Source organism: Fukomys damarensis, unplaced genomic scaffold (assembly GCF_012274545.1).
Source record: "Fukomys damarensis isolate Sample0158 unplaced genomic scaffold, DMR_v1.0_HiC HiC_scaffold_4, whole genome shotgun sequence".
Taxonomy (NCBI): domain Eukaryota; kingdom Metazoa; phylum Chordata; class Mammalia; order Rodentia; family Bathyergidae; genus Fukomys; species Fukomys damarensis.
Genome location: NW_022900916.1, coordinates 27,136,945 through 27,143,711, shown reverse-complemented (window position 1 = coordinate 27,143,711; position 6,767 = coordinate 27,136,945). Strand labels below are relative to the sequence as shown.

At 41.3% G+C, this 6,767-nt stretch overlaps 1 long non-coding RNA gene across 1 annotated transcript in view; it reads right to left on the bottom strand.

The window, feature by feature from the left end:
* Positions 1 to 1,239: 1,239 nt before the first annotated feature.
* LOC104864954 overlaps positions 1,240 to 6,767 on the bottom strand; it is a 287,628-nt gene continuing 282,100 nt past the window's right edge. The window contains exon 4 of the long non-coding RNA XR_781019.2: positions 1,240 to 4,117. This is a non-coding gene — a long non-coding RNA (uncharacterized LOC104864954). The remainder of the gene's footprint in view (positions 4,118 to 6,767) is intronic.

The following is a 6,767-nucleotide window of genomic DNA, read 5'->3' as shown; positions in this document are numbered from 1 at the left end:
CAGTCCCTGGTACAAAAAAAAAAAAAACACAGGACACAACATTCCCTATAACCTCATTAAAATTGACACAATGAACCTGATTGCATTTAGGGCAGGGGTCCTCAAGTCCCAAGTCACAGACTGGTACTGGTCTGTGGTCTGTTAGGAGCCAGGCTGCACTGTGGGAGGTGAGAAGTGGGCGAGGCTCTGTCATGTTTTCGGCTGCTCCTTAGGTATTTGCATGACTGCCTGAGCTTCACTTCCCATCAGAGCAGCAGCAGCACCAGATTCTCAGAGGAGAATTAACCCTACTGTGAGCTGCACACTCAAGGGATCTGGGTTGTGTATTCCTTGTGGGAATTTAACGCCAGATGATCTCAGGTGGAACTGAGGTGTTGATGCCAGCACAGGGGAGCGGCTATAAAGACAGATTAACATGAGCAGAGATGTTCGGCTGCACAATAAATGCAATTGCTTGACTCATCCCAAAACCAACTTCCCTTCCCAGTTGGTGGAAAAATTATCTTCCCCCCAAACTAGCTCCTGATAGCAAAATGCTGGTGACCACTGATTTAGGGGACTTGTCTACCTATTAAATAGGGGAGTTTATCTGTGTGCTCTTCATAGAAGGATAGTAATTGTACTTGAGGTCTGCTGCTCATTACCTGTTGAGATTAGAAACCATCCTAAGTAATGAGATAACAATTTATCAAAGATACTTTGAGCTCTTTGTCTTTTTGTGAATGTCCTTAAAGTAGTACAACACAGGAGGTCTTATTTTGAGGGTCCACAAGGCCCCCAAGTGGTCCAGATTCTCAGACTCTGTGATCTTGGATGTGGAAAAAATTACATTCTTATCTTTACTGATTCTAACTGAAATGCAACATTTCCTTTGATCACGAGTGTCAGCAATTAGTGACTATTAGCAACATCTGTGAATTCATCATTACTATAAATCGCAGGTTCCAGTATCTTTAGAATCACACATGCTCATCACAATTTTGACGTTAAAGTAGTTCTTAGACTTGCCACTGGTACTTTCTATTTCCGGCATTATTAGAGAAGCACATATATTATTATGTAATAAGTTTTGTTTCTCTAAATTATTTTGATAACTGTATTTTAGCACAATTTGAGACATTAAACTCATGATTCCGAGAGATTGGCCTCTGAGTAGAAACAGAAGCCTCTTCTAAGGAGAAGCCTTGATTTATAGAACTTACTAAATGACTTCATCAAGCTTTCTTTTGATGTGTTTTTATTTTAAAAATTGAAATAAACATTTACATAACGTTTACCATGATAAAATGTGCAATCCACTTTATTTTACACATAAAAAGGATTTTGTAACAATCACCACTGTCCAATTCCTGAACACTTCATTACCCGCAAAAAGAAATCTGTTAGCAGTGACTCCCCATCTTCCCCTCCTCTAGTTTCAGGCAACCATGAGTCTGCTTTCTTCCCTATAGATTTACCTATTCTAGACATTTCTTATGAGGGCTGGGCACATACACCGAAGACTGGATTTAGGGAGCACAACCAGTAGGGACTTTCTTTTTAAAACATACACGGTGCTCTGTAAGGCCTTAGGAACAACTATGCTCTGTTCTGAGGTTCTCACTCTTACGCTCTCAATCCTCAATTCTAAAATTATAAGGTGACATTTCAAAATTTCTTTAGATCCTAAGAGATTATTTCCACAAACATGTAAAGGATCTGGAAGACGAAGGAGTAAAGGGCTCCTGAAGATAAGGGACTCACAATAAAACCTCTGATGGTAGAAGGACACAGCACTTCCACAGAGTTCACTTGAAAACCTGAGCCTATTTCTAAACTCACTGACTTTCACTCTGTCTTTATTAGATTAAAGACCAGCACATAATTAATTAGTTAGAAATAACATCATATACAACAAATATGGATTTAATGTGAAAAAATTGTAAATTATGTTTATTGCATATTATAAGAATACGCAATAATATTGTATATTATTCAGTTGTATGTTACATAACATAAAAGTTAAAGGTTAAATGTCATTCATCTTTAACCAGTTACCTTCCTGCCATTAGCAAAACCCAGTTCACCTATGGCCTGATCCTTTGTTACAGAACCACACTCCACATCCACCCCTGATTTCCTTTGCAGGACTTCCCATCCCGCTGGGGCTGGGGCCCTCCTGTTGGGGACACCTCATTACACCTCCTGCCATGTGTTGCCAAGGAGGCACCTGCTGTGCTCAGCCCAGGGCAATCTTTCCTTGCAAATGCTTTAGATTCTTTACCTTGGGAGCTAAACCAAGAAACCTGCACATTCTAACCTAATCTGTCATAGCCCTGTCATCCACTTCTCTCCTCTCTAAACAAAATCCTTCTGGTAAGGAGAAGACAATACACTGTTTCATAAATAATTTTTTTCAACAACCTTAATCGGTCTATGAATATTAATGAGCCTCATCGATTCATGTCTCCATTTTACGTCCTATTTTAGACACTTTGCCAGAAAGCTAGCTGTCAAGGTTGCAAAGGAGCCTATTTCACTTTCACATTAAATTAACAAAATGGAAAAGGGAGACTTCCTTGGCGTGTAGGTTTCAAGAGGTCCCCTTTTAGCCCTACACCCTGCTTGCTTTCTCATTGTTCTTACATTATGGTGTGATCCTGAGAGAGAAAAAAACTTAATTCTTTTTTTTGTTTGTTCCACAGAAGAGATGACTGGTAATGGTGATGTGATGCCACTGGTGGAGGATAGAGATTTTTGTGGATTTTTTTTTTTGTATCTTTTTTTTTTTTGTCTGTTCTGGGCCTGAGATCCTCAGATTTTGCTTCCCCAGCCTTTCAAATATTTTTCTAGAGAGCACATAGTCAGGAGCACTGGTCCATGACTGCTGCTAGTTCATAGAGAATCTTGTGAAAATTCTGAGAGTGCTCTGCTGAAAGGCATTTCCTTAAGAGGGAACAGTGCACATGTCCCCCAGGGGGATGTGGTTATGCACTAGGACCGGGTGGAGAACTGCAGGCTGTATTTTAGCACCAGCTCCTCCCTCTACAGGAGCACCCAGATCATTTCTCCCATTAAATCTTGCATATGTCTCACAGAGCTTGTTTCTTGGACCCGAAGTGTTTCTGGGACCCTGGAAGCCGGTCCTTTATGCTTAGATTCCTCTCCATTGCAATGCACTTTCCCTTTCTTTCCTCTTTTGCACAGGATTCATGTTAAATTCCTTGTTTATCTTCTAGATTCACTGAAACACCTTTAATTCATCTTTATGGCTTTGAGCAATGTAAGTAGGAATTCCAACGGACATGGATGGGTTTTTTAGTTCTTTGGTTGGTTGGTTGATTTTTTTAATGTATGCTTTCAAGTGTTCAGTGACTTGCTGATCCATAGCACTACTTGTTGCTATGGTAAACATTTGGCCTGCTTCTGAAGGGTACTGTTTTATTTGAGGAGGTGTAGGAAACCTGCTGTCACTCTCAACATAACCCTTCTTGTGTCATTTATGTGTGAAATTCCACTACAATGGTATATCCTTTTAGATGAAGTAAACACCACCCTGCTTAACACTTTGAAATAACTAAATAAACAGTATCAGTCAAGGATACTCTAGTAAGAATTAGTTCATAAAATCCAACTCCAGGGACAGCTATATGACAGAAAGGACAGAGCTTTGGACATTTAAGGGAGTAACTTTCTGGAATGAAGGCCTAGTTAAATGGGTACAATGTAGTTGAGCATACTGAGTATTTTTTAGGATCCTCTACTATACAAGTGAAATGCAGACTTCCCTTAGTCATGTTTTTGTCTAGAGTAATCTCAGAGTACAATTTGGTATTAACTGTCCAATAATATTGATGTTTCTCAAGGCAATTCATGGTGGAACACTTTTTCTTTCTTATTGGGACAATTTAGAACTCCAGTTTTTCTCTTTGGAATTAAACCAGTAACTCCATGTTTGACCTCTCTGAAGTAGATCTTCACAGGTGCAGGGCTGGTGATGTAAAAAGACAGGAAACCACAGCCAACAAATGCATTTCTCACATGAACATGGCACAGATCTCTGGGAGATGTCATAGATGCAAAGAATACTGAAGAAACGCATGTCCTTACAGTTTCGTCCTGAGATTCCCCAAGTGGGCTGCACAAAAGAAAGCACAAAACCATGGGTTATTTACAAATTAAACACAAAGCATCTTCCAGAGTGCCAACTTTATTAGATATTAACAAATTTAAAGCATTCATTTAAAATTAAAATAAAAGTGGCTATATCATAGAATGGAATGCAGCAGTAGCATTAATTTCAATAAATACCAAAAGAAATGGACACATGACCTCAGGAAAGCTTAGAAACATCCTAGAAAACATCCAGGCATGTGCTTTCAGTACTAATTGTTCCTCAGAACCATCTACAGAATTCCAAACAAAACTTCAAGCTACCCCAGCTCTGGGGTATTTTTGTCTTATCAAGACAAGCGATTCAGGACCCTCTCTGAGATCAGTGAGTAGGTCTGTTGTGTTGGTGGTGGCAAGAAGTAGAGGCTGCACGCACACACACACACACACACACACACACACACACACACACGCACCCCACATCAGAGGATGGAAACGGACAGAACCTGTGAGGCTTCCAGCCCTGAGCCCCACTTCAAGTAGGAGGTGGCCTCTCCAGAAAACATGCACATTGCACCTCCCTGGTGTTTAAGCATGGTGCCCTTGGGGTGACTACAGGGTGGCCAGGACAGTGGCCACCCACCCCCACCCCAGGGCATCTATTGTCATGTTGAGAATCAGCACCAGGTGAGGCAGAGAGCTGATGGGCAAGGGGAAGAAGGAGATATCACAGAATCCACAGTGAGGGAATGAAATCCTCATGATGTGGCTACTGAACCAACATACAGGCTTTCCCCTCTCCCAGGTTTCTTTTTTGGTAGTGGCTGCAATGAGATATCTGGGGCTGAAGATGGAGCAAAGTCTTAGAAGAAAGGTGATTCATATTCCTGGGAATTTGCATCCAATCCAGCAGACTCAGCAGACAGTGGCCCATGCCTGCAGGACTGTGGAAGGTTCCAGGAGACCCTGGGCATCACTGCCATCTATGTAGTCCTGCTGGCCGGAACAATCTTCTCAGGGGGACAGGGATCCATGGTGGCCCATTCTTTGGGGGCCACTGCTTTACCTAGTCTGTCTTTTTATGCCAGATTCTGGTCTGTAGCTGTTCTCCCAGGCCCAATCCCAGTACCTAAAGATGGTCTTTTAACCCACAACTTAATAAAAATGGCCTAGGACCCAGGGAAAGGTAGAAAAGCCACATGATGAGTGTGCTATTAATAGTTTGTTAAATATGTAACTATATAGGTAGGCGATTTGGTAAAACAGACCATAGATCCCACAGGGTGGGTCTTGGTGCAATGCTCAAGGCAGACTCTCAGGGCAGAGGTGACTCTCTTCACACTGTAATCCTGGGCAAGAGCTTCACCTCTCTCAGACTTGTTTTTTGCAACTTCGAAAAAGTTGCCTCAAATATTAGTTAGCTTTCTATTACATAACAAAATACCAGAGATAAACAACTTACGGGGAATAAAGTTTTATTTTGGCTTACTGTTTCAAAAGTTTCAGTCCATGGTTGGCTGGCTCTATTGCTCTTAGACTTATGGTGGGGCTGAAACATCATGACATGAAGCATGTTCACCTGAGCAATGGGAAAGGAAGGAGAGGGAGCTCCTAATGGCAGCAGGAAATCAGAGTGGAAGAAGAGGGAGAGAAGCGGGAGAAGGAGAGGAGGGCGGGTATTCGGTGATCCTTTATCCTCTTCAAAAACACACCCCCAATGGCCTAACTTCCTTTCACGAGGATCCGCCTTCTAAAGAGTCAACTGCTCCCTAGTGGCATGATAGGCTGGAGACCAAGCCTTAGCCTTAGCCTTAGCCTTCGGGAGACATTCCAGGTCTCAGCTATAGTAAATACCTATTTCCTAAATTTGTCTTGCAGATTAAACAAGACAGAGTTAATAAAGGGCTCAGTACAGAACTCTGGCACATAGTAGGTATTAAGTATGATTATTATTAACCACAAACCTCTTTCTTCCTTATGTCTCTACTTTAGGAATTAATGAAAACCTTAGTCAGTGTCTCTGGCCAGGCCCTGTTCTGAACTTTTAATACTTTTCTGTCTTAAGTCTATATTGTCAGCTGGTCTTTTATGTCACAAAAAGCCAAACAAGCTGAGCATCTGTCCAAAGCAGGACCAATACATTCATTGAACAGATATCTCAGTCTCCATCCAATGCGACTCACACGTGTCATTTTGAACACGAGAGGAGACTGCAGTGCTAGCTGCTCCCTTTTCCGTATGGGCAATGCTGTAAAGCAAGGCAGCTCCCTGTTTCCTCCATTTATGTGCAGGACAGGGTGGCATTTCTTAGGCATTTCTTGTATTCCATTGCAGTAGCTGGCTAGGGCTCACCCTGATCTATCAGAAGTTCTCAGGGGACTCATGCACTTCACAAATACATTATTGAGCTACTGCAACATAATAAAAGTAAAATGAATGAAAGGGGGTTTTTCTTCATAAAGCTTTCAATTGGAAAGACTATCTTCTGTGTGGAGATAATGCTTTGCTTATATTTTTGGTATAAAGTTACATTTTTTCTGTGTCAAACCATGGAAGGAATAGATGAGGGTGGTTATTTTTAACCCTGATGTGGCAAAATTAAAGATAGTTAACCTTACGTTATCCTCCCCATCAGCAACACTCAATTAAAAAAAAAAAAAATATATATATATATA